This window comes from Falco rusticolus, chromosome 10 (assembly GCF_015220075.1).
Source record: "Falco rusticolus isolate bFalRus1 chromosome 10, bFalRus1.pri, whole genome shotgun sequence".
Classification (NCBI taxonomy): Eukaryota; Metazoa; Chordata; class Aves; order Falconiformes; family Falconidae; genus Falco; species Falco rusticolus.
Window position 1 is genome coordinate 3558483 of NC_051196.1, and position 13581 is coordinate 3572063.

Sequence of the window (13581 nt, forward strand, 5' to 3'; positions counted from 1 at the left end):
TCAGAAGGACACCTTGGCTCCCTTTACAGCCAAAGGAAAGAAACAGCAACTCCAATATAGCCCATCTTGAGGAAAGCCCTATTAGAGCTGGAATGAATCTCCCCCTCCAAGTTCCCTCTTTTTCCCTGTCATCTGCAGAAGGAAGCCTTAAATGATTGATTAGATGTTTAATTCTTAGACAGCTTTGGTTACGCAGAATTAGTGTAAATTGAAGGTTTTCCTCTTGACCAGAAAAAAATTGCTTCACAGCTGGAGCAGTGCCTGTAGCAGCCAACCATCTCCTTTGCAGAAAAAGCAACTTACTGATTTGAAAAAAGCCTAGATAATATGAAAAACAGAGTTTTAGGCTCTAAACAGAAAGAGATTTTGCTCTTCATAACCAGACTACTTCTCCTCTTGATGAAGTTTTCAGACTTAGGTTCAGAACATTAAAATAAAGGTCTGGACAAATTATAAATGTGATGTAAAGCATGGAGTTTCCTTGATCTTCAGAGATTTTACTTATTACCTGAATTGCCTTATTTGCCTGATTCACATAATGAAGGTTTTCAAAACACCACTTTGTTCTTAAGTGATAAAAAAGAGCAATCACTATAAACATCATCCTCGAGTGTTGATTCACCTACTGACTAAGATTAGATCCCAATTTAGATCATAGGAAGCTGTAACACTTCAATTTCCGTGTGCTGTGGTATTTTTACTAGGTTGCAAATATCACCTACATAATTCTCTCTTCATTTTTTAAACCATAAAACTATCTTCTGTCATATTTATGTGATGCCTTGAACAAAGCTTTTCAAAATTAAGCTACTGGAGCTTGTTCACACTGCACTTTGTCTCGTTGCTCCTGTCATTTTTATGTTGTCCTTCCAGCACAGCTGAGAAGATCGTACAGTGTCCCAATTCAAATGCATGACTGTGACCCTTGAAGAACAGTTTCCATAAAACAGGGTCAAACAAAACAGAAAGCAGGTAAGAATTATACTGCTGCCTTGTTTCTGCACACAGGACCTTAAAATAAAAGCACGGGAATTTATTTAAGAAAAAAAAAAATATCTCCAGGTAATTTTCAGTTTGAAGACATTATCATATTTTATGACAGTACTGGCTTCAGGCCTCAAAAAGAAGTAAAAGTCTCTTTGAACAAGATGTAGGGAGAAGTCTATCTTTGACAAGAAATCAGTACAGGAACGTGCCCAAAGTGCTAACATACAGTGCCCATGCAGACATCACATTTTTAAAGATCAAGTTTCTTAAATTAAAACAGTGCTTCTAAAGCTCAGTCTTTCATGGCTAGAAATATAAAGTTCTCTATCAGGAAACCCTTTCAGAAACGAATTAAAAAAAATCAAAAGCCCAGATTGAATGGAGCAGCTTGAGAGGTGGGGGCGGGGAGGGGATATAGAAAAGCCATAGTCTTTTAACATCTTTCCTGCTGTCCAAAAACCTAGATAACTACAGTTGATTTCAAAGCAAGCATGTGCCTTTTACATAAAAAGTGAGCAAGAATCTGGTATATAAGGCATGTACTCTTGACACCAGCACCTCTTGTATATCCACATGCTTCTGTGGAGACAGCCTGTTCCACCCCATAGATACACAGTTGATGCATAAGCAAATCATTTCTCTCCCTTGCCTATAAGCCCTCATTTATTGCTTACACAGCATGGCCAGCATTTTCAGAAGGATGCTGTGACAGCACCCAGACACTCTCCAGATAGCCTCAGAGAGTCAACGCTTATGCCCCAAGGAAAGTCAGTGACAAGCAGATTCCTAAATCCCAAAGAAAGTTTTGGAAAAATCCTGTCTGTAAAAATAAATCAAGACATTGCATTGTATTAGTTCATGGATTCATGCTTTCTTTGATCAGCAGACGGCACAGGGAGGATGGTAGGAAGCTGCCAGCTGTGCAGAGGTGAGTTTTCATGGCAGAGGTGGCTTGCTTCAATCATAAAGAGTGTCACCTCCCTACTTTCTTGCACTGGCTGGAGCCATAAGGTGCTCTAGCTGTATTTACAGAGTAGTTGGGGGCTGTGGAACACAAATGCTTTTGGCTTAGGTGCTTAAACATAGGTGTCCTAGAGAGAAATACTGTAGTGAACATCAAACACAATCTGCTGGCACAGACACTTTCTCTTCTGTGCTGCATGGCTTCTGACACTGCTTATATCACTGTCGTATCCAAGTGCCTCCCAGCAGTGCACTAAGTGCTGCAGCTAATATCTGATGTTCAGTTTATTCTCTCTTCCCAGAGGGAGAATCATATGCACTGCAGTATGAACTGTTTTGAGAGAGGATAGGTTTTAAACAGGTACAAACAGCTTCTTTTTGAAGCTGAAAGCATGAGCACCTTTTATTCAGGGCACAGGTACATCATGTGCAATAAAAGTTCATTTCACAGACTAGGGCAAATATCCTCTTCTCCCTTCCATTAAAATAGCCTCTTCCGCAAAGAATGGCTTTATCCTTTTAGAATAACGTTCTACTGAACCAAAATCCAAATCATCAACCACTGTCCTACCATAAAACATCCATGGAAGTTTTTATGACACCCACTAGTGCTGAAGTAACCATGACTGTACAACATTCATCAATGCTTGTAAAATATTTTGGAATCCCTGAATTAGAGGGTCTATCAGTTTATTAGCTGATACAGTATACCAGCCTTTGTCTCCTCTGTTTTGCAGACTCCCATTTTTGCACCAAATGCCTATGCTCTTCTTGAACCAGAACAACTCTTTTCCAATTCTTTGGCAATACTCTACTCCTCACTCTAAATTTGGCTTCCTCATCTTTATCCTTTAGATCCAGTTCCTCAAACAAGCCTGCCTACAATATTTGATAAAATCTGAATGAAATTGCCCAATAGTAATGTTGTTATTCTATGATTATGAAAATGCCATGTCTCTAGGGAATTATACAGTTAAGGTTTTTTTAATAGCTTGTGCACCTGATGGACAGAAAACACTTCCTCCTTAGAAATGAACAAAACAGATTAAACAATTCCAATAACACTGAAACAAAGAATTAGATTTTTCTAATGCAAAACTTTTGCATAGGACAAGAATGATTTCCAGAGGTGTTTGAGGGTTTTGTTATTTATTTCTGACGGATCATCAAAATCTACAGGTTTCAATACAAAAAAAATCTCGTTCACAGACCAGAATTTTTTCTGTATTGAGAAAAAGACAAAAAACCAAGAACAATTAAAAAAGATTCCTACAGAGAGGGCAAAAGACAAAACTAATCAGTTCTGCTCAAAAAGAGCTTTGCTATAATTCCCCAGTGGGCCTACAAAAAGCAGCTGATAAAACAGTTCCTAACTCTCCACCTGTTGATGTGGCTTTCTTCTCCATGAAGAATTAGAGTCCACACTACCAGCAGAAAGCGGGGGGGGGGGGGGGGGGGAGGGGAGTTACAAGAAAAAGAGACAACAGCATCCCTATAGTCTTAATACTATTTCAGATTTCCAACAATAAAAAGTCTTCTAAGCCAGAAAGTCACATTTGAGTCCCATATGTAGGTCAGAGACAAACTGTTCTTTCTAAGAGAAATTAGCAATTAAAATTTAAAGATTTGATTTAACTTCACACAAAAAAGTTTCCAAAGAAGCACATCTGCCATCTCCGCTGTGCTGGTGGACTGAGATGCTGTGAGTGCTAGAAGCACTGTCATCACAGGAACCTAGAGATTCTGAGGTCTAGAGCTCAACCCCCAAGCTGTTAAGTCCAAAGTCACTGAACCCCCAAGCTGTTAAGTCCAAAGTCACTGAACAAGTTCTGGTGACAAGCAGATGTTTTAAACTGTAGGGGTCCAGCACAAATAATGGTCCGATTTTCATGGATGAAAGAAAAAACAAGTCCACGGGGCACAGCATCTTGCTTTTAGCACAGTGGTCTTCTCTAGAAAAAGTACCTCTAAGTCTCAGCTGAGGAGTTGATTCTCTAGTATTGCAGCAGGTGGAAGAGTTAGCCAGCACAAGCAGGGCAACGGAAAGGATGGAGATACAATTATGTAAGGAAAAGAGATTCTTCTTGGATTTTGGTAAGTGCACTATATGAATGGGATTAAGGTAACTCAAAAATGAGACAACCAACAGACAATTCTCAAAAGAAACTTGTATCCCAAGTTAAAATTCTTGTACCTGTACCCACTTCAGGCTGGCTGACTTGTTTTGCCATGCTGTCCTCTCTATCACAGAGCCAGTTTGATTTCAGAGACACTTAACACATAACAGTTATATCCCCATGTAAATAATAGAAATACTTTTCTTGCAAGAAATATTCAAAATGTCAAACCTCTGCAAAATGCTACAACAGAATTTGCACATACCTTCTAGTTCTGATGGCATGAAAATCCACTTTGAATTGGCTCCCATGGTAACTGCAACATTAAGGTCCCCAGAGAGCCATCTCACACACGCACACACGAGATTGGAAGGGATGTGTCTGTAGCTGTGCAGTTGAAGAGACAGAGCACAAACTTCACTCAACGCAGGGAGTCTCTCCAAAACAGTATCCTTTCAGCTAACAGGATTCAGAAAGACACCGTTTCTTTCCTTTAGGAAGGGGCTTCAGCTCTCATGTCATCTCCAAGCCTAGAGCACACACTTCTCTTTCGGAACTGACCCTTGCTGCACTCCTCCCTTACACCCCAGTGCAGCCTAACTGTAACACATGTACTTACATCATTTCACTAGCAGCTTTTTGTTCCTCAGCAAGACTCTGCTTCATATTTTTTCCTAGTTGGGTTGCTGGAAGCCCAAGGAAGACAAGAACAAAGCCGTGCATGTTTTTCAGTCAACTGGAGAGCTAGCTGCTCTAGAGAAACACTGCAGTGTAGTCAGCCCAGAGATGCAGCCCACGGGAAGTCCCCTCCCCTCCTTCCTTTGCCATACAGATGACACCCAACACTCCCAAAAGCAAAGGCATCCTTTGCTCACTCATATATCTCATCAAATTCCCCTTTCCAAGGGCATGCCTCATCTCACAATTTCAGCTCCCTCACTGATTTTTCTTAATTGGCCAGTCTAAGCTGCTGCAGGATGACACAACGTCATGCTCCTGCAGCACACCGATTCAGGAGCAAGGGAATGAAAGATATCTCTCCTACTTCATCCGCTTAAGAAGATGGAGTGGTAATGACTAGGCTGCAAGCAATGAGGCAGCGCTTACTGTTCCACATATCAGTGTGCCATTAACCGCCACACACACACACACACGTGTCTGTGCCTTTCTCATTTCCACCTGCTAGCAACTGCAGTTTGTGCAGGACTTGATCAGAACTCAGAGATCCCCAAGAAAGAGAGCCGATCTAAAACCAAACCAAAACACCATACTTACACTGTCAGTACCTTTCGGACCTCTAGCTTGCTGTGGGGTACACACTATGACAGGCATCACAGATTTTTAATGCAAAAAGGTCTCCGTGTAAGGAATGCTTATCATCCTTTTCATGGAACACCCTTTAAAAATTCAGATAAACAGCCCTAGAAGAGGCAATTTCACAACATCCAGCTGACAGACACAATTCCATTAGTGTTCCTCCTTTCCACCCCACTGTAATATATTAGGGTCAGGATTTTCAAACTCAGACTCTAGCAAGACAGAAAGAGGCAGGAAAGTAGTTTGGGTGATACCTATAGCAATGAGAATGAAGTGTTTTTCAGGAGAAAAAAAAAAAAACAAACCAGAGTGATGGTTCACTCTTTGCCCCAAAAGAGGTTATGTTTCTCAGCAAATCAAACCCTTGTGTTCATGTTTCAAACATATTTTGGCTGAGCTTCCAACTTCTACAAAAGAAGCAGGAAATAACAAATGAATTGTAGTATCATTAAAATGATAGTAGCCTAGAAGTTTATACAGCTTTTATTTAAGGCTTCTGTTGAAAATAAGGGAGCTCTGCCTATTATGTTCTAAAGTTGTCCTGCTTGATGTTTATAGAATTTCCCTTACTGGTACATAAAAAACAATGCACACTATCTAATGAAGATTACTATGAACACTACTCTTCCTTTGGGAAAGTATCTTCAAGTAGATGAGCCAGAGATACTTATGCAAGCAACAGGTATTTTTGATTCAGTTTCTCAGAAGTGAGAAACAGAAGAGAATTTAAAATTTCTGCCTATTTGGCAGAGCACAGTACTCTTTCTGCCTCCCTCTCTCTCTGAGCCATGACACGGTAATTCAAAGTGAATTCAAATCGTGAACATATCTGCTATTTTACATCTGGTTCCTGTTATTTTAACCTCAGAAGCAAACTGAAAAAAAAAAAAAAAAATCTGATTTCTGCTGATTGCTTATACTTTCCTAAAGTTCCTTTCCTTTGTTCTATCAGCCAGGTTATTTAGAGGATATTACCCTAATCCAACAAAGAACTTAAGAATGTGAATATTTCCAATGAAGGCAAAGGCTCTAATGGATCAAAATGCCTTATTTATTAGAGTTCATCAACTCTTACTTCATATCCTAACTACTCCACTGAAATATTTTTACAGTTTCATTATTATGCCTGTTGTATTAGTGATAAGTCAGGCATAGGGCGTGTATGCTTAACTTGGGAGTTCAGTTCTACCTTCCCAGGGCAACTTTTCATACCTGCTACTATCAGATTCTTCTTCCTCTAAACTTTTACCACAGCTATTAACAATTGATACTGGGCCAGTTGCCTCTGAAGAACGAGCGGTCAGAGAGCGCACACAACATCCTGTCTGCCTCAGGGATAACCCGAAAACTAGCAGTACAACACTTGGGTAAAAAACAGCCAGTGTGCTGCTGCTCTCTGTCCTCAATACAGCCATGGCTGCCCAAACGCAGACCTACCGTCAGGTAAGACAAGACCAAGCTCTCCTCAGTTACACTGTGACAGTCCTACGCACTTCACTGAGGGTTGCTCATTTAAATTAATATAGCCCACAGCTTTGTATGACCACAGGCTTACCCAGCGCAGTTAGAGAGCAAGATCTGCAAGAATTTAAAGAGTTTATAAGGGCATGTTAGTCAGTAAAATAAACACTGCTCAAGGAAATTCCTACTGCACCATTTGTCATGTCTCTTATTGCCTGACAGAAGACCACATGAATTGGGAACAAATAGTATTAGCATTGCAGCATTTGGGAATGCAAGAGAAATGCATAGTAAGACAGAAAGGTTGTTCCCACATCATTGCCCGCTTGCCGTGTTTGATGTCAGCTGTCAGTACTCGACAGAACCTGCTCTATTCTACTCTTGCTCCATCCCATACCAGCTACCCAGCTGGCAGGCCAAGAAACATCACCTCTGAAACAGAAAAGGGGGTGGCAGGGGGAGTGATACACTACAAACTCCCCTGGCTCCTTTCTCAAAGTCATATTGCAATACCTCCACAGTAGTTTCTGCTTCTTGCTTTCCTTCTTTAAAAAGAAAAAAGCAAGCATTACCTTTGCCTGTGGGTGTCAAAGAAATAAACAATATCAAAGCTCCAGAGAAGCAAGACGCACCCTCCCTTGGAGCTCCCCGTAGTCAAGCCTACAGGAAAGGGACCATAGCTAGCACTAGGCAGCTGCTACTGCAGCCTGGATCCCTTTTACCAACTCCTCATGAGAAACGCATCCCACCCGGACATGGCTGTGGCAGGTTCCGGGTACCAGTGCAAGCCAGCACTGCTACCCAAAGCCGAGACCCTTCCTTCCTTTACCGCACCTCACCTCTGCTCCCAGAACAACTCCCTTGCATGGCTGTTTGTGTGTTCTGTTTTGTTAAAATTAGCCTCTTCCTCTGAACAAAACTCCACAAAATAAGGCCCTTGTTAAAGAAATAGTCAGCCATTAGCATGGGACAAGCTGAGCAGGGCAGGGGGAACACATCTGTCCCGTGGAGAACTTTCTAAAGCCTAACTGCAAGACCACAAGTCAGCAGCAATGCACAGATATCCCCAAAGCTAACAAACATCTGCCTCTTCCCGTAGTTCTCAGGTTCCCCTACATTTTCCCATTACAAAATTGTACAAAGGCTCTTGTTTTCTCACAAGGGAAAGGAAGAGGAGTCCAGAAATTGAAGGAACATATTAGTGCAAACAAATTTCAAAGGGTTTCTTTGGACAACTGATGCAGAATTCATTTATTCATGATGGAATGACAAGGTACCAAAATATAACAGTGTTCTTCAGCAAAGGAAGACAGCACTTACCCTCTTTATTCCAGCTTGTTCATTTAATCCCAGGCAAACAGGAACTTCAGACATTTTTCAAACATTTCATAAAGTAATAGCAATAAAATACCTACGTAAGGAAACTGTTTTACATTAAATTGAAAAAAAAAACCAAAAACCAAAAAACAAAACAAACAACCCACAACAGAAAAACCCCAACAGCTTGGACTTCCTAGCAAAAAGATTAAAGTATGCAAGTAGTGGGGTGGGGGGAGGGCAAGAAATGGGATGTCACATACCGTGAAGAAGAAAAATTATTGCATATTTAATGGAGTGCATGATTTTTATTTGTAAGCCTATCAGATTCTGAAAGCCTAACCATCTTCCTTGCCTCCCTTCCTAACCATTCCCCTCTGTGATGCATGGGGGGGGGGGAGGTGTAGTGGGGGCATGCTATGACATTATGACGTTCTACCACCTCCTTGAAAGATTTCATTTCCTTTTCCAGCAGGACTGTATCCCAACTCCACAATAAAATTCCTTGCAGTTTATTAGGCTTTTCACATCTCAAAACACCAAAATCAAACCAAAATCCCACACTTTGCCAAAGCAAAGAATAACAGAGCTTCCCATCTTAAGAGTCTGTGCTCTTGTGTGTCCCATGAAGCTTGCAAGGGAGCAGACTCATCTACATTACGATCCTGCAATTACTCAACTGTTTGGCCTTGCTGCTCTGGCCTCAGTGCTGGACTACACATGTTGCCTGTTGTTCCATGGCCATATCAGCCAGTAGTCTGGAAGAAAAGAAATTGGTGGTTAACATCCATGAAAATCAGAGAACATTCTTATCTCAAGCAACGAGGGAGAACTTTATTCAAGGCAGTTCAAGACAGTCATTGTCACTTATCAAAATAGCTTACAGTCTTCATCGATTAAGGCACACAATCTGATCCTGGTGTGAGTTTTGAATAAGAAATTTTTTCCCCCCTTTTATGCCAGACCAGAGTCTAAAATTACTCATATTTACCACAGCAGAAAGAAAATAAAGTTAAAATGCTGACAAAAATGTTGCTTGAGAGCTTCAAGTAACTGCAGCCTCAGACTTCTTCTCAGAGCCAGGACTGCATTTTGAAAAGGGGAAGAAGAGGAAGGAGGAAGAAGTCACACCACACATTCACAGAACACAAGTTGGATTTGTCTGAAGGATGGGCCAAACATTGAGTCTCTCCCATCCAAACAGACAAGGACGCTCAAACCTATTATGTTTCCTGTGCTAGCACTACTGCACTGAAGTCAGTTCTTTCACAAAACTAAAGGACACAAGAAGGATACTTGGGTGAGAAGGTGGGACCTCCACCTTTTGACAAATTTAATTAAAATTGGCTGACAATCAAACATTATCAGCATGGAGTAACTGTCTGCATGGGCCTGACAACTTCACACATAGCGTGATCACACAAGCTCATTTTTTCAAGTGCAGTTTCCTAAGGAAACATAGGAGGGAAAGGCATTTTCACTGGCACTCCAAGCAAAAACAGTTTAGTCTGGCACCCTTCACATGTACTCAATTAGTTTCCAATTCAGGAACAGAAAAGAACAAATTAATTGACCAGCAAGGTCTTAGAAGAAGCCTGGTACTGTGCCATCAAATGGAATCAGGCTACAAACAGCCCTGCTGCAGGCATCCAAAGTTCTCCTCAGCCAACACTTTTCCCACAGGACACCTTTGGTTCTCATCAAAAGAGCCAACATAGTAATTGCAAGAAAGACAGTAGATTTGAATGTGTGTACCAAGAGAATTTCCAGCAGTCAAAATCCACACACACAAAACCAGTAAGCTGACATACAGACATAGACACACAGAGATCAGACTACCAAGTGGTCCGGCCCACACAAATGCTAACCAAAGCACAAATCAGTACTGTAACAAGCTAAACAAAGGGGAATGGATGAAAGCCACAAAAAGCTGCATTCTGAAATCCATCGTTACACAGGAGGTTAATCAGAGTGAGCGACCGTTTTCACTTCTGTGCGTGCAATACTCCCCAGTGGTTTAGTCATTACAGCACAAACCCAAGCCTTTAAAGATAGATCTGCCAAAGAAGCAGAACACTTCAGAGTGCAAAATCAACTTGGCGGTTAGCTTCCCTTCCCGAAGAATTGTATTAGACAATTATCTATAGAAGTCAAAATCAGGCCAACATTTAAGGGCCACAAGGGGAATAATACAAAGATTGCAAAGGAAAAAAGCAAACAATGGCTAGGTGCTCATATTTGTTTGAATCATCTACAGTGTGGCATTCATAATGAATACTAATTTTGAGTTCTGCTTTATAGAGCATATTCCTAAAAGGAACTTATTTTCTAATTATGAGCTCCAGTGACCATGCACATTAAACAATGAAAACAAATGGCACTAGATATTAACGTTGTGACAGTCCCATTATCTCTCAAGCAATGCATGAGGATAAAGCTGTTAGCTGTCCTCACATGCTAAATTTACTCAAAATTTCACTTCTATCCAAGTTCCTACAGCTGTCAATTTACTCTCCCTCTATCCAGACCAAAAGGTGGCACTCAGACAAAACTGAATTAAAGATAAAACTCTTACTTACCAAGAATACCTACAGTTTAGAGATCACATCCTTACTGTGTTCTTGCTAGCTTTTTCTAAAAGCAAAAACCCAAAACAGTCACCTTCAAAAGAGACTGGGAAATGACTGGCATTTTTTCTATCGCAATGTTGAACTTCTAAGAGGTTCCCTGCTCAATGTCCTCAAAAATGCAGGGGCAGCTAAGACTTGATCTTCTAGGTTACAAGTGTTCTATAAGCACGTGAAGCATTGCTATCTTGCCACAGAGTACTTAAGGCATGTAACAGTCCTTCTTTACCTCCCTAAGAGCCTTCATTGGCAAACACAGCAGGACTGAAAGGCTTTAAGGAGTACCTTCTAGATGTGTCCTCAAAGCTCAGCTGAATCCAACAAGCAAAAGCAGAAGTTTGATGCTCAAGAGTCCCAGCACACACAGCTCCCTAGACAGAGTTTTATTTCCTATTTCACTAGGTGCATTAAGCAAGAATGAGAGACACTATAGTTTCTGAAGAGATTCACTTACAGCTTCAGCCTTGCAGCAGGTGAATTTCAAAGCCAAATGATATTATGAGAGCAAGAAAACACCACCTGATTTAAAAGAAGCAGTAAAGTTAAAAGATGTGCAGCCTATGGTAAAGTTAAAACACCCCTGTGTAAGACAAAACCCTGTTACTTCATGGTTTTGTGCCCGCTGCACTACTGTTCTCCCAGCAACACAAACTATCCCAGACAGACATCGAGCCCAGAAACAAAACAAAAGTCCAGCAGTCTCAGAGGAGGTAAAACCTACTCTTATCAGTGGCATATCCTATAGATATTTCCTAATATGGCTTTTAGCTTAAACATGCAATAACTGGCACAAAACCATCATCGCACAGCTGAAACCAAAAGCAAAAAAAACTATAAGACTGCACAGAGAAATCACAGGCTTATCCAAGGCCATCACCCTGGACAGACACATGGACAATGAAGAGTTATGTTTGGAAGACATTCGGGTATCCTCACATAGTGCAAGCAAGAGACTTGCACTGAGATAATAGCAGCTCATTTTAATTGGGGAAGCAAGATGCTCAGTTACTCCTCAGTATCCCTTGCTAGATTAACCTCTAGCAAGTCTTCCAGTGATTATGTAGAGCAGACTTTGAAGGACAATAGCATATGATGAAAAAAATATTCAGAGACAAGACTGTGTAAGACTTTTTGCCTTCTGTGCACTGTTGCATCTTCTCACCAGGGGTAAAGGATGCACACTGGTCCTCGCCTTAGTCTGAACTCCTGAATAAAGACACAAATAGCAGTAATACAGGCATACACTTAAAATCAGGATTCCTATGCTGAATCATTGAGGCTAGGAAAGAGAAATGACACATGTTCTATATAGCACATTTCAAAAAAGTTTTGAACAAGACATCCAATTTACATTTCTTTCAATAAAAATAGATCTGCTTTATTCAGAATTGCTGCTATTCCTATTGTAGTTCGTAAGAAATGCAAATTCCCAGAAGAAAAATGCATTATTCGCCTCCAGTGTGTGAATCAAGAAAATTTGCATATATTAGACTGACTCAGAGGTGAGTTCAACTAATGCCAATCACATGAAAAATTAACCATAGGGTCTATTCATTACACAATAGCAGTGACTGACATAATGCAGCAGGAGAAATATTTTGGCCTATCATATGACACTCCCAACATATAAAGATCTCTTTTTCTACATGAGCACATAAGTGTAACCTAGCAACAGCCAGAGTCTGTACCCTCTTTCACATGCATCTGACCCCGATAAGTACATCTTTTGTCCCAAACCCTAACAGGTTTTTTTGGCAGAAAGTAGTAAAAGAACAGCATTTCCAAGAAAATTATGAACTACACACAAATACAAGCATATTAAAAAGAAGGAATATATTCCAGTAGATTAAAGGTTTTGCCAGTGTAGTATTTAGTCTAGTGTTCTCTGGGCACTAAATATATGTAACAAAACCCATGCTTAGCTCCAGAAAGGTTTCCTGGCACTTTATTTTCAGTTCAGAATTTCGATCCTGCTTTTTGTCTTGTTTCCTCCACCCAGGATCCTGAGCTCCATCTCATGGTCACTGTGGTCAAGGCTGTATCCCACCTTCATATCCCCAACCTTACTTGTTTTTACGAATGTACGTAAGCAGAATACCTCCCACTTTTCCTCTACGTGCTACTTGTTCCCAGCGCTTCCTTTCCCCTCACACACACAGCCCAGATGAGCACCACTACCCTCGTTACTCCCACCAACCAGTAGATGTAAGCTGTCTAAATACAGCCCAATAGGGACAAACCTGTAAAGCAAATAAGCTATTCCCAAGGGCCCCCATCATACATATCATTAGCATTTTGGGATGGGGTACTCTGAATTAGACTATGAGCATTGTATGCGCCCCCGGAACACAGCTTCTAGTTTAGTTTTATCCAAAAAGGAATCAAATACACACTCTGGAGCTAGTCTGTTATTCAAGTAAGTGCAGTAAGGTGGGACAACCAGGAAAATTAGCTTAAAAATTCATTCCTAATGCAAATCAACTGTCCGGCGTCTGTGGACACACACAGCAGCCTGTGGTCTAATTTACACTGTACTTGTTGCAAAGGGCCAGTACTACACACTTGGAAGATGTGAGATGCCCTGCAGAAAGCCACCTGAGCCAACCTGAACCCAAGGAAAAACCCACAAGGCTTGGTATCTCTTTTCCCAAATGCTTGTTTAAAAGCAACTGAAAGAAATTCCAAATAGTGTATTTTAAATGTTCTACCTCAGCAGCATCTGAACTATTTCCATTGTTAAGACACAGAAGTAGTTGGTTTTTTAAATAAAGGGACACAACCAGGTTAGAAAT

At 40.8% G+C, this 13581-nt stretch overlaps 1 protein-coding gene across 4 annotated transcripts in view; it reads right to left on the reverse strand.

The window, feature by feature from the left end:
• Positions 1-13581, reverse strand: part of TSPAN4 (tetraspanin 4) — a 443813-nt gene that overhangs the window by 409697 nt on the left and 20535 nt on the right. The window contains exon 2 of one of the 4 annotated variants that reach the window (XM_037401842.1): positions 8843-8920. The exons of the other annotated variants lie outside the window; for them this stretch is intronic. The gene's annotated coding sequence lies outside the window, so the exon portion shown is untranslated. The remainder of the gene's footprint in view (positions 1-8842; positions 8921-13581) is intronic. 4 annotated transcript variants of the gene reach the window in all.